This window comes from Lissotriton vulgaris, chromosome 5, assembly GCF_964263255.1.
Source record: "Lissotriton vulgaris chromosome 5, aLisVul1.2, whole genome shotgun sequence".
Lineage (NCBI taxonomy): Eukaryota > Metazoa > Chordata > Amphibia > Caudata > Salamandridae > Lissotriton > Lissotriton vulgaris.
This window is the reverse complement of record NC_141693.1, coordinates 1,343,848,387-1,343,861,668: the sequence shown is the minus strand read 5'-3', so window position 1 is coordinate 1,343,861,668 and position 13,282 is coordinate 1,343,848,387. Positions and strand designations below refer to the sequence as shown.

The 13,282-nt window shown below is 45.1% G+C and overlaps 1 protein-coding gene across 1 annotated transcript in view; it reads left to right on the top strand.

The window, feature by feature from the left end:
- Window positions 1-13,282, top strand: part of SYCP1 (synaptonemal complex protein 1) — a 5,090,281-nt gene that overhangs the window by 1,256,458 nt on the left and 3,820,541 nt on the right. The gene's annotated exons all lie outside the window — the stretch shown is intronic.

The following is a 13,282-nucleotide window of genomic DNA, read 5'->3' as shown; positions in this document are numbered from 1 at the left end:
CAAAATGGCGTCTGGAGTGGACCAGGAGGGTCCGGGGTGCTCCTCTTTTGGAGGGGAGCAAGAGCCAGTCTGGAGCAACCAGACCAGCAGTGGTGATGTCGTCGTTCTTCGTCGGGAAGGCCACAAGCCAGCGGGCTAGTAGCCAGACAACGCGGTGAGCAGCAAAAAGCAGAAGGGCCCCACGCAGATCTGGTGGATACTGGAGGGCTGAACTTCGGTGCTGGAGCTGCTCAGGGCTGGGGCTTCTCGGACCCCAAAGCACTCACTCGAGGATCCCTCGGCGGTCGTGCTGGGCAAGCGTCGTGCAGTCTTGAAGATGGCCGGTCCCTCGAGGTCTCGTCGCACCCACGGATCTCAGCTGAGCTGACGATGTGGGTAGAGGTCAGAGGTGCCAGGGAAGCCGGGTCTCGTCGTGCTGGTCAGTCGGATTCCGGAGGAAGGAGGTGCAGCAAACCGCAGTGTTCTTGGATGGTGCCTGCGGGTGCAGAGTGACTACTCCTTAGTCACAAGGGAGAAATCTTGAGAAGAAGTCTTGAGTTCCTTTCGTAGAAAGTAGTGTCAGGATACAAAGATGATCTAATTTGGAAGGGGGCCCGCTCCTATCTTTATACTAGGAAAAGGGGCTGGCACGCGACTAGGTCCTGCCCACGGTTGGGACCAGGAAGGGGGGTGGTTACACCCCTCTCCCATGCCGGACTTTCCCCAGCTCAGGGGCTGGTGTGCCCCTGGAACTGGTTCTAGCCGGCAGATGCATAGTGAGCACCGGGGTGCCACTTGCAGTCACCTTCCTCTAAAGCCCTCCCTACCCAGGATACACAAAACCCTGTCTGGGATGGTGCTAGCACCGCCCCTGACAGGAAACCCTTTGTCCAAGCCTCCCTCGCTGGAAGGACTCCCAGCAGCAGGAGGTCAGACTTGTGTCTGTGGTGGCAGCATCCATTTTGTGATGCTGAGGCTTGAGTTAACTTTAACCGGGGTTCACAGTTACATACATGTCGTGTCCCTCTAGAAGGGTGGAATGCTAACCCGGCGCCAGAATTGGCGAGGGGTTAGTATTCCAATTCGTATGACACCTTACTCGACATGTTTTGATAAAGCGATACCAGAGTTGGCATATAACCGCGAGGATTATAATGCACTTAAGAGTATATGGTATGCGTTATCATGGAACAGCTATTAGGACTTGGTTCCGCAAGCTGCAAACGGGCTTGGCTCATGCCAGAGCACCATCTCACATGATTCCAAGCACTCTGCCTTCAGGATTGTTAAGGCCTGCCATAGGAGTGACTGATAGGAATCTATGTGTCCATTTTAGGGTTAGATATAGGTATACTATATCTAAAGCAAAGGGTGATTACACCACCTTGCCCCAGCTGTCGTGCAGCCAGTTGTGTCAGATTTAGATGGCCAGCCAGGGGTGGCATAATACATGCTGCAGCCCCTGGTAGGCCCTGGGTACACCTATGCCCTGAGTTACAGGGTCTGATAAGGTGGCCCAGTACCAATTGGTAAATGCACCTAGGGTACATGGAATCCATTTTAGAGAGAGAGCAGTAGGCCTGGGGCCCTGAATAGCAGGGTCCCTGGTCAACTAAGTCGAAAAACTAGCAAAACACCAGGCAAAAAGTTGGGGGCAACCATAGTCAGGTATCCACCTTCCTACAGTACTTACCTGCTAGTAATTTTGCATTCCACTTTTAGAGTAAATGGTTTTTCGTGCCCCTCGGGCATTTGTGTAAATTGTGCGATTTGAGTATTTTCCTAAGAGCTTTTGTATTGTGCTTAGCACCCTGTCCTCATAAAGAGTCCAGGGTTGTTGTGTTCTAAATAAATATACTTCTATTTTCATAACAACGTGTGTGGTGTCCTTTCACTTGGTGTTCAAGGGGTATATGTGATGGTATAACAGCTGGCTTAACACGCCCTCTAGAGTTTAGCCTAAAGACTGCTCTTGTCCATGCTACTAGGATAGCTGGTCTACGGTTGACTTACAACCAATCATCAATAAGGGTCGTTTGGAATGATACATAGTGATCACTAGAATAGTGAGCACTGCATATCAGGCCAACTTCTCACAGCAATCACGTCTGTTCGTAGAGTGAGCGAGATTCAAGCTCTCTGTTCCTCCGAACCCTATACGGTGTTCCATTTGAATAGAGTGGTGCGACGGACGCATCCATCTTTCTTGCCTAAAGTGGTGTCAGATTTTCATGTAAATCAGACAATTTCTCTGCCCACTTTCTTTCCCAATCTCTCTACACCAGCTGAGAGGGCTCTGCATTCTTTAGACCTGAAAACAGTTTTAAAGTTCTATCTAGATAGGTCTAAGGTTATTTGTCACTCTGATCATCTGTTTGTTAACTATGCATCGATCAGGACAGGTCATGCTGCCTCAAAGCGTTCTATCTCAAGATGGATCGTTTCATGTATTAAACTTGCTTACCAGCTGGCGCAGAAACCCTTGGGGGTTACTCCCAGAGCGCATTCCACCAGAGGGAAAGCTGCGACTGCGGTTTTCCTCACTAATGTGCCGATGTCTGAGATTTGTAAGGCGGTGACCTGGAGGTCCGTCCATACATTTACCAGCCATTACTGTCTTGATTCTGACACGAGAGCAGATACCCCGATTGGCCAGGCCTCCTTGAAGAATCTGTTTAACAGCTGATTCGGGCTGTTATGATTGGTCTTTTTAAGTTGGGTCATGTACTTCTCATTTACCTGCAGGTGGTTGATGGGCTTGCTGTTCTATTCAGTGCTTATGACTATTGATGAGGATCCCCTGGAAGAGAATGATAAATTACTTACCTGTAATCCTAGTTCTCTTCAAGGGGTATCCTCATCAAAGTCATAAGCACACCCGCCCGCCTCCCCAGGTAATTGAGAGATGCACGTTTCTGACTTGTAGTTTAGCCCTGACTTCAGGGTTATTCAAAGAACAACTTACCTAACTGTCACCCCTGAGGCATGATGGGACGCCTGGGGTCATGGCTGCCTTAAAGGCATATACTGAGAAAAGGGTACGCACTACGTTTTTGTGCGTCCCCAAGAAAAATTCCCTTGGTAAAATCCTGTCATCTACATCTAGAACTTGTGCGTCAGGAAGTGTTGATCCTTCTCAAAAAACTAGCAATAGAAGAGGTCCCTCCTGCACAGAGAGGAAAGGGAGTTTACTCAAGATACTTCCTTGTTCAGAAAAAAGACCAACCAAACAAGTTCAGACCAATTCTCGATCTACGTTCTCTGAACAAATTCATCAAAAAGGAGAAATATTTCCACATCTGAGGAAAGGCGAATGGATGTGTTCAGTGGATCTCCAAGATGCGTACTTTCACATTCCAATCACACCACAGCATCGCAAGTTCCTGCTGTTCATGGTAGGCACGAAACATTAACAGTTCAAGGTCTTACCCTTCGTCCTAAAATCTCCCCCGAGGATGTTCATGAAATGCATGGCAGTAGTATCGGCAGCATTACATCACCAAGGTCTGTTCGTGTATCCATACCTGGATGACTGGCTGTTGAAGGGATCACCTGTTCACATGGTGCAGGAACACCTTCACATCTGCCTGGAGCTCCTTCAGCACTTAGGCCAGCATATCAACCTGGACAAATCGGTTCTTCAACCAACCCAATCCCTCCACTATCTGGGCGCCAACCTAAACTCCGACCTCGGATAAGTGTTTCCTTCGGAGGAGAGATTGTCATCAATGAGAGACAAAAGCAACATCATCCTCCAAGCTCATCACCATCAGTAAGACAAGTGGCATCTCGGCTGGGGTTGATAACCCCTTGCATTGTTCTTATACCCAACACCAGATTGCGGATGAGACAGTTGCAACAAGATCTGGAGGACAAATGGGACATATCCTCAGGTCAGTAGAACGACCGGATTCTCCTCTCTCCCACAGCAAAGATGTCCATTCTCTGGCGGCTGCAACCACAGAATCTTCTGGTGAGAGCTCCATTCTATTAACCTCTGCCAAAATAGACTCTGATCACGGATGCGTCGCTTCAGGGTTGGGGAGTGCTTCTGGGTCATCTGCAAACACAGGGCAGATGGACCAGCATAGAGCAGACTTATCATATCAACATGCTGGAACTGCGGGCAGTTCATTTAGCCCTGAAGGCTTTTTAACCTACGATTCAGTCCCATTCCATCCATACTAATATAATAAAGAGAGAGCCCAAGCCTTTGAGGCGGGTAATCTCAGCAGGAACCACAGCACCAATCACAACACCCAATACAGCGTTGGAAAGGGCAGTTGCAGCAGAAGGACATAGGCTATGCAGACGCCCACCATATACATTTAAAAGGTAAAAGAACAGTGCCAGCAAAGTAGTCCCTTGTGGGCGTGTCTGCATTGTGCTGTGGGCGTTTGCTGGGGGCGTGACAATCGCTGGGGCTTGTGGTACGTTCCGCCCATCATGCCATGTCTCATTTTGTGTGCTAATCCCACCCTGCTCCCTTTAAATACCCCTGCACCCCATAATCATAACCCACGCTTACTCCTTAAAATACCCCAACACCCTTAAACACTAACCCATCTTAACCCTATAAATATACCATGTACCCCAAAACCCAAACCTATCCAGTAACCCTAAAAATACCTCGTACCCCAAAACCCAAACCTAGCCCTGAACCCTAAAAATTACCATGTACCCCAAAACCCACACCTAGCCATGAACCCTAAAAATACCCCTGTACCCCAAAACCCAAACCTAGCCCTGAACCCTTAAAATACCCCTGCACCCCAAAACCCAAACCTACCCCATAACGCTAAAAATACCCCTATACCCCAAAACCCAAACCTAGTCCTGAACCCTAAAAATACCCCTGTACCCCAAAACCCATACCTATCCCTAAACCATAAAACTACCCCTGTACCCTATAACCCAAAACTATATCTGAAACCTTAAAACACCCAAACACCCCAAAACATATACCTCAGTACCCCAAAACATATACCCCTATACCCATACTTACCTTATCCAAACATAAAGAAAAATGCTTTTACCATTCATGCATCTACAACGAATTTCGTTGTAAATGTACGCGTGGTAAAAGCATATAAAATCTAATGCCATGCGTTATAATGGCATTGTGGAGTCATGGTACTTTCGTAACCAAAGTATGCAGAGTGATGGTATGCGGATGGAAAGTTGCAGAATAATGGGTGTTTACCCTCCCCCGGTAAGTACATTGGTGGCATGGCGGCCCACATCTCCAGCAACATACTCATATTTTTTCACCACCCATTTGAAAAATGCACAGGTCTCTCTCATTGATGGCCAGCACCGACATACACTTTTAGACACACCTCCCGCCACAAGTTCTAGAATTGCAAACTTTAGAGCTGGGGAGCTACGTTCAAATCTCTGCATCAGCTCAACATCCTGTGGTTCCAGGCAAATCGCTTTGTCTCCCCGTGCCTACCACAAATGAATGTGTTCTTCTGTAATGTAAATTGTCCTCATGCCATGTTGTCGAGTTTGCGCTATATAATATTGCAGGGAAAAATAAAGTAGGGAAACTCGAGTTCACACACTACTGAACGCGCACTCTTAAGTGCATCAGCAGTGCACTGTGAATCGGAGCGTTTCACAGGCCTGTCACAGATAAGAAATGCTATCTAAACGAAATCCTACAAAACAATATACTACTGCCCGCAGCAATTCATACCCGGACAACGTCGGGACGGGCTGCTAGTCCTAATATAAACAGACAATACAACCACCATGTATAACCTGAACAAACAAGGTGGAACACACTCTCGCTCTCTGTCTCTCGAATCCCAGGCGATCTGGCACTGGCTCCTAGCCAGGAACCTATCAATCACAGCAGTGCATCTACCAGTCGTCACATCGAGGAGGAAGAAGACTGGGTGCTCAACGACGAAGTGGTGGCTGACATGTTTAATCAATGGGGTTATCCTTTCATCGACCTCTGTGCAAACGATCAAAACAGAAAATGCCACGCTTTCGCATCCAGGTTTTACCGACCAGCAACGAGGGGGAATGCTACTTTGATAGACAGGTCAGGGATGTTTGCATACGCCTTTCCATCCCTCCTCTTATTCCGAAGGCTGTGGCCAAACTTATCCGATCCAGAATAGCACTGGACTGGCCTCGCCAATGGTGGTTTCCGGACCTGTTGCAGCTCTCGGTTTGCCCTCATCGGAGACTTCCATGCAGGCCGGACCTTCTCAGCAAAATGGGTGGGGGGAGGGATCCTGCACCCCAGCCTTCCCTCGTTCAGCTTGGCAGCATGGCTCCTGAAGTACTGCAGTACAGACGTTTGAACCTCCCTCAGAACTGCATGGACATTTTGAGGGAGTCAAAGCGACCATCCACAAGGACCTTATACTCTCTTAAATGGAAAAGGTTTTACTTGTAGAGTGTTCGTAATGGTTGGAGTCCAATTAACGGGCAAGAAGAGGTGATCTTGCCGCACCTGCTCTACTTGGCCAAATCTAGTTTGAAGTATTCATCCATAAAAGTGCATTTGGCGGCCATCACAGCATATTGTAAATCACCTAACCAACCTTCTTTCTTTCAACTTCTGGTGGTCAAGAACTTCATACAGGGTTTGAAGAAGGTTTATCCTTTGGTTCGACCTCCTTCTCCCCCTTAGGAGTAGAATCTAGTCTTGCCAAATTGATGGGTCCTCCATTTGAACCCATTCATAAGGCCACAATACAGCACCTTACATGGAAAGTAGCCTTTCTAGTGGTGATTACATCAGCATGCATAGTGAGTGGAATACAAGCACTCTGTTCTAAGGAACCATATACGGTTTTCCACCACAATAGGGTGGTTATGCAAACTCACCCTTCCTTCTGACCTAAGGTAGTGTCTGATTTCCATGTAAATCAGACAATTTCTCTACCCTCTTTCTTTCCCAATCCTGCTACACCAGCGGAAAGGTCTCTTCATTCGCTAGACCTCAAGAGGGTTCTCAAATTCTATTTGGAGGGAACAAAATCCATTAGGGAGGCTGATCAATTGTTTGTAAACTACGGCTCTTTTAGAACAGGCTTTTCAGCTTTTAAAAGATCAATTTCAAGATGGATAGTGTCTTGTATAAAGTTGGCCTAACAAATAGCAAACAAGCCTCTGTTAGTCTCCCCTAAAGATCACTCCTCTAGGGGTAAAGCTGCTATGGTTGCATTCTTACACAGTGTACCGATGGCCGAGATTTGCAAGGCTGCAACTTGGAAATCAGTCCATACGTTTACCAGGCATTACTGTCTGGATTTTGACTCCAGGGCGATAACTGTCTGTCGTGATGATGCACGACTGACAGTTACAAAAACTAAAATGGGGAAAGAAACACACAGATATGTGTCTACAGGTTAGAAGAAATATAGCAATGTGTGTAGGAAGGTGGATATCTGACTATGGTTACCTCCAACTTTTTGCCTACTGTTTAGCTGGTTTTCGACTTAGTTGGCCTGGGATCCTGCTATCCAGGACCCCAGGCTTCCTGCTCTCTCTGTAAAATGGACTCCATGTACCTTAGGTACATATCTAATTGGATAGTGGGTCACCTTATCAGTCCCTGTACAGTGTACCTTAGGTACCCAGGGCATAGGTGCACTCAGGGCCTACCAGGGGCTGCAGCATGTATTATGCCACCCCTGGCTGGCCATCCAAATCTGACACAACTGGCTGATCAATCAGCTGGGGCAAGATGGTGTAATCACCCTTTGCTTTAGATATAGTATACCTCTATCTAAACCTAAAATGGACACATATACTCCTATAAGTCACTCCTATGACAGGCCTTAACATTCCTGGAGGCAGAGTGCTTGGAATTATGTGAGATAGTGCTCTGGCATGAGCTGAGCCTGTCTATAGCTTTCGGAACCAAGTCCTTTAGCTGTTTCCATGATAACGCTATACCATATACTCTTAAGTGCATTATAACCTTGCGGTTATTGCTAACTTTGGCATAGCATTATCAAAACATGTCGAGTAAGGTGTCATACGAATTGGAATAATACCCCCTTGCCAATTCTGGCGACGGGCGTAGCATTCCACCCTTTTAAAGGGACACAACATGTACCTAACTGTGAACCCCGGTTAAAGTTAACTCGAGCCTCAGCATCACAAAATGGATGCTGCCACCACAGACACAAGTCTGACCTCCTGCTGCTGGGAGTCTTTCCAGCGAGGGACGCTTGGAAAAAGGGTTTCCTGCCTTGGGAGGTGCTAGCACCACCCCAGACAGGATTTTGTGTATTAGGTAGGACCGGGCTGAAAGGAATGAGACATGCCTGGGGCACACAAGGTGCCTGTGCATACACCGGTTCAAACCAGTTGCTGGGGCACTCCAGCCCCAGCTCTGACGCGACACCCGACAAAGGATAGGGGGTGTAACCACCCCCCTTCCTGGTCCCACCCATATGAGGGACCTAGTGATAGTACAGCCCCCTTTAGCAGGATAAAGGTAGGAGCTGGTCCCATTCCAAATCAGATTAATCCTGAACTGAAATTCTGCAAGAAGAAACTCTGTACTTCGACTTTCTACACAGAAGACTGAAGAAATCTCCCTTGTGGGCAAGGAGTGTCCACCCTGCACAAGCAGGCACCTTCAGCGCCCAGCAGCTTCACTTTGTCGTCTTCCCTCGAGGATCCAGACTTCAGAGCCCGACGAGACCCAGATTCCCAGACCTCTCCGACCTCTACCTACATCTGCAGCACAGCTGAAATCCGTGGGTGCGACGAGACACGTGGGACAGGCCATCTTGGAGAAAATGCACTTCGCTTCCAGCACGACTTCTGAGGTATCCTCGACCGAGTGCTTTGGGGACTGAGAAGCCCCAGCCCCGAGCAGCTCCTGCACCGAAGATCAGCCCTCCAGAATTCACGAGATCTGCGTGGGGCCCTTCTGCCTGTTTGCTGCTCGACGTGTTGTCTGGTCACTTGCCGGCTGGCTAGTGGCCTCCTAGACGACGATCCACGACATCAACACCGCTGGTCTGGTTGCTCCAGACTGGCCCTTGGGCTTCCAAAATAGAGGCATCCCGGACCCTCCTGGTCCGCACAAGACGTCTTTTCCACTCACCGTGTGGGTTGCCTTTGCCAAGGCCTGTTGACTCCAAATCTGGATCCGACACCGCCGACAGCGAGAGCCTGCGTGGGACAGCTCGCGCCTCCATCCTGGTCGTCGAAGACACCACCTGGTCCACGTGGCTGCAGAGTCAAGCGTCCACTCTTCACCTGATCGCGACGACAGCCTCTGGTTCCTTCCTGTTTCCACTCCAGTCACTGGCTAGTGACTGTGAGCATTGTCCCCTCTGCTTTCAGGTACTCTTCTTCCTCGATCCACCCTTGGATCGCACCGGACATCTTCCTCCTGGTCGCCTGCAGCATCTTTTCTGTCAGGCTCCATAGACTTCAACGCCGGAACCCGACACGACTTCGCACCCATGCACCCGCAGCCTGTGGGTGAGGTAACAAGAGCATTTCGGTGCTCAAGGGTAGATTGACTCTCCTAGTGTCCAGTTCCACAGTCGTTTTAGTCCTAACTAGTCAGGATTGTCCGTACTCACCTTTTTCTTGAACTGTACTGTCCATAGACGTTGTTACGCATCTCGCGTGTGAGTTCACACTCTGCACACGCGTTCCGTGGGCCTCCTATTACTTACCTAAAGTTAGGATAGTGTAGTCCCAGCGATCCTACAGCCTCTGGACAGCTCCATTCCTTTAATCGACTTCCTTATACCATTTACTTAGTATATGATTTGTTGCGCCCCTAGGGCAACATTGTAACTTGTGCAACTTAACGTATTTTTCTTAAGAGTCATGTCATGTGCTTAGCCCTCTGATCTCATAAAGAGTTCAGAGGTGTTTGTTAGTTAATACATATCTTGTTTATTTTCATAACTACCTTTGTGGTGTCCTTTCATTTGGTATTCAATGGGTTATATGTGGGGAAACAGCTGGCTTCACATGCCAAAAGAGTTTAGCCTAAGACTGCTTTGTCCATGCTACCATTAGGATAGCTAGTCTATAAGGTTGACTTACAACCAATCACCATAAGGGTTGTTTGGATTGATACAAGGTGATCACTAGAACTAGTGAGCATCATATATCAGGCCAACTTCTCATAATGTGGGTAATGCATATTAGCATATTCGGATTCTGGTAATTGTCTTTTAGGCTATAGTAACAGGGAGAACACAGTACTTACATTGCTAGGATTCAATGCAGCGATGTCGAAATAATAGGTTTCAAATCTGATATGTGTTAAAAATGTCTGCAATATATAAACATTTTTAACACATATCAGATTTGAAACCTACCCTATAGTTGTTCTAGCCAGTAGATACATAGCTGTGTGTTTCTTTCCCCATTTTAGTTTTTGTATAGAAGATGAAGTAATCCATAAATCGTGCATCATCACGACAGACAGTTATTCCAAGCATCATTTTCATAACAAAGCCTACAATCAAGGTACTTTAGAGACTATGATCATTTTATCATTAAACACAATGTAATGTTCTTCTTCAGCTAATAGATATTTATTTGTGTGCCCTTATATTTTTTCAGCATTTCAATAAAGAACGTACAACTATAAACATCAAGACAGTTCTGTCCCCCCTTGTGTGACATCCAGACTTATCCCTTGACGCATATTTAGATAATTAAGGTAAATAAAAGAGAGTCCCTACTATAATCCATATTTAAATAAATAGAGTCATACACTGCAATTGCTAGAATTTGCTATTTATTTCCTCCTTTAGCGTGGATCGCATATCAAGTACTGAAACGCTTCACAGTCTGTAGTAAAAACCTAGCCATCTTATATATATCAGTTTTAGGTAACAGTCAAAATAAGTTTATCTTTTCTATAAAGCTTTAAAACACGGGATGGATAACAGCAGACTTATTCCTCCTTTCTCCTCCTTTATTTTTAAACGTATGGCTTCATTATGGATTTAGTCTACCCCTTTCTGATCACAATGGGTTTTTTCATTTTCATCTTCACAAGTTTATATTTTTTTCACCCGGTGTATTAATTTTCTACAACTTTTTCACCTCCTTCTGTTCCCGTCATTCATTTATTCAATGCATATAACTTTATCTTTTTGTACCCTGAAAGAACGTTTTCTTATAAGGCAACTTTTCATTTACAGATTCCACATATGTTCCAGCTGTGGCCTCTTCCTTACGAAGGCACCCCATGTGCCGTAACACGCGTAGAAACACCACCAGTCATTTGAATTTGTGCTACATTGTTGTGTTTGAATCTTTTTATAACATATTTGTGTCAATTTATTATCTTTGTATCAATAATCATCATAACAATTTTTTTTATCTATATTGCTTTTTTGAATGAGAGTAAGATTGATGGACATGAATGTGAGAGTATGAATACCTTAGGTTATTTTTGGGTAAAAAATATTTAAATAAATGATCATCAGTACTTTTGACAATTACTTCTGTTGCCTTGCTTCTTTCTGTTCTCTATTATCTTATTATCATTTCTATTGTTGTTATTTATGGTCGGTTGCCTTAAATATGTATTTTGATTGAGTTTGTCCCTACCTTAAGGAACCTTTATCTAAGTAGTAGAGGGCCTCTTCTTTTACATTGTCATTTACAATGCCAATAGCTGAAACACTCGTAAATGCGAGACCTATTGCATTGCAACTGCTTGTTTCATTTTATTGAAGCACTGCACGAGAGTGCATGTGTTTTCAGATGTCTCCCTTGTATGCTGCTCTTTCCATTGCAAGTTTTCCTTACACTATTGTTATATTCAGACATTCAAATGCATTTTGCTTATGACAATATTATTACATTGCCCGGTTCGGTGATTGCAGGAGTGTGTGCAATGTCGTAACTGTGGGGGGCTTGTGGGGAAAGCTGGTTGTAGCAGTGCAGACGTCCTGGCGTAGTCTAAGCTACAAAAAGATTTCAGTGGCCTTCACTAAATAGCGTACTACGATTCTCCAGTATTAGGGTGTCTTTCATAGATTCACATGCTTGAATATCCCCCGTCGTAAGAGTGGGAGTCCCACGGTAAATAAAATACCAATTATATATATATATATATATATATATATATATATATATATATATATATATATATATATATATATATATATATATATATATATATATATATATATATATATATATATATATATATATACACATATATATAGATATATGTAACAACATAAAACCTGAAATATGTATTAGAAAAAAAGCATAACAAGCCTACACATATTTCTACATAGGAATGCATGGAAAAGGAAAAAACCATTTGCAGTCTATCATTGTCATTATGTTGGTCCAAACCTGTCAGGAGCCTAAACCCACAAGTGGCGGTAATCTCGCACAAGAGGTATCGCTATCCAACGCAGAATCTGAAAGAGAACTCATGGACAGGAAGAGTCCGAGCACGGAACTCCAACATGGCCGCAAGGCTGGAGTCGAGGTTCGTGGTCTAGTGTTTTTTGGCTGATAATAATCTGCGCACTTCACCTGAGAACGTTACCGAGGAGGAACGAATTTATAGTCTTTAGTGTAAATACTTTAGAATCCTTGTTATTGATTTGCGTTTACGCCGTTTACCCACAGTGTGAACTAAGTCGAGCGTAAAGTCAACTTGAGGTAAAGACAACCGCGAAGTAGTTTGAAGGCGGCTCGTTTCCCAGTCATGAGTTTAAAAGACGTTCGCGTGTTATGAAAAGCGGCTTGTCTATAATCCTAAATCTAGCGCGAGTGCCCAAAAGAAATAGCGAGTCCATAGAATTTTCAGTCCCAAAATTACAGAGAAACTATCCTGAGCCAAGCATTCGTCGTGAGGTACGACGCAACGACACAAAACCGAAGGAGTCTGGAAAGGCTGATCGTCAGGAAAAGTCTGCGGATCAAGAAGACGATAAGTGGAAGAATATTGTTTGTTAATGACTTTTAGAGAAATAGAAAGTTACGTATGTTAAGTAAATACTTACCTTGAATGGGGTGACAAAATAATTAGATTTACATAGCCTTACAGGAGAGAAGTCAGTACTTGTCATATCTAAAAAGAAAGAAAAGACAAGAGTATTAGCTAAGAAGCAGAAGAGAAAATAATTGTAAATACTGAGGAGAAAAACAGAATTAAATACAGTAAGTCAGGGTTACGAAGTGATAATATACTAGTCCTAGCAAGAGGAGAGTACAGAGTAATAATAAGTGTTCAATTAATCCTACAGATAAAACTAGACGTTGAAAAGACAAGAAGGCATCTAGGATAGGAGAAGGAAGACAGAACAGAAGTGAG